Genomic DNA, 1,790 nt, shown 5'->3' on the forward strand with positions numbered 1-1,790 from the left:
ATTAGGTTCACTGGTGAGCCTTCCAATTCTGGATTGTAGTTCATTTCAAATATAGTCAAGTTGACAACCAGGAATAGCCACTACAGGAGATTAGAAACACAACTAAGCAGAGAGCAGTTTTGGGTTGCTGAACAGGAGAAGGTAACTAAAGTTGGGGGCAGGTTTAGGGAGCTGAGCTAAGAGTATTGTTGGAAAGGCACACTAGCTACAGTAGGTTAGAAGATTCCAGCCGTTGAGTCATAAGGCAGAAAGTAGACTGACTAGAAGTGGATGCTCTTATCAAGGCACAGGCCACAGAACAAATAACAATTGAACACAGTTTGGGAACACATTGAAACTTTTGTGTCAACAGAAGTAGAAGCGAGGGCTGGAGAGAAGGCTTAGAGGCTAAGAGCACCAGCTGCTCTTCCAGAGGTCCTGAGTTCAATTCCCAGCAACTACATGGTAGCTCACAACCATCTGTAACAGGATTAGATTCCCTCTTCTGGTGTGCATGAAGATAGAACATTCATATATAAAATAAATAAATAAGTATTTAAAATGGACCTACTTGTACATATTTTTAAAAAGAAGAAGAAAGAAAAGAACCAAATGAGGTGGTTATCCTAGACTCCTGCCTGTATCTAACACACCAGGAAATCTCACAAACTTCATCTTCAGATTTTGTCCAGAATTCAACCATTTCTCAACTCCTTTCCTCCAGGACCAGCTCCATATCTTAAGTCACCAGCAGGCACCCCCTTCATGGCTCTCAGTCTGGCCTCCCTGATCAGTATGAAGAGATTTGCTAAAGCACCAGGAGGATCCTTCACATGACTTAGGGATTTAAGCTCAGTGAGATCAGCCCCTGTTTTCTTAGGAGTAAAGGCTAAAGCCCTGAGAAAACCTCTAAGACCTTCCATCCATCCCTACTTCTCTTCCATGGTCCTTTCTCCTCCGTTCCTTCAGTCCTGTAAAACCCTGCTGCTGCCCCTACTCTTGTCCACTGCACTATGGCTTGCTGCCATGTTTGGATATAACAAGCATGTTCCTGCCTTGAGGCCAAATTGTTTCTTCTGCCTAGACTTCTTCTTTCCTGATGTATAAAATTTGAAAATGTTACATCATATTGATTCCCCTCTGGAAGAGTCATGATGGCATACACCGACAATCCCAACAGCTCCAAAGGTGGCAGTCAAGTTACTTCTTACTTCCTGGCCAGGCCTTTCCATGGAACATTGACTAGCTCAATAGTACTGTTCTTACCATTATTCTGACATGTGGGAATGTATTCTATGTGTTCTATTCTATTCTATTCTATTCTATTCTATTCTATTCTATCCTATCCTATTCTATTCTTTCTCTCTTTATTTTCCCCATCCCATTCTGCTCTGTTCTCTTTCAATATTGGCCAAACCCAATAAATTGATTTCATGAGCTGAAATTCTGTCTCTGTCTGTTCAAACTCAATCCATCTGTGGCTTTATCTATTATGTTACTTACCCCATTATTTCTAATATTTTGCTCCAATAAAATAAAATAAAATCAGTACAATTAACCGTCAAGCCTCTAGATGCTAATCATTCTGGTTGTTTACAACAGATTTCTAGAATAAATGGTTCCAAGGAAATGTATGCAAGATCCAAGTTCTGCATTGCCAATTTTTTTTTTTTTTTAAGGCTAGAAGGTTTGTACCCGAGTCTGCCCGCACAGGCAATATATAGTTGAATCCCTCCATCACACTCTCTTACTTGTGTACAGTTCTACTTACTAGATTCTCCTTTCCCCCCTATTTTTCATGATTCTAATGG

The sequence above is a fragment of the Mus pahari genome, chromosome 11, assembly GCF_900095145.1.
Source record: "Mus pahari chromosome 11, PAHARI_EIJ_v1.1, whole genome shotgun sequence".
NCBI lineage: Eukaryota > Metazoa > Chordata > Mammalia > Rodentia > Muridae > Mus > Mus pahari.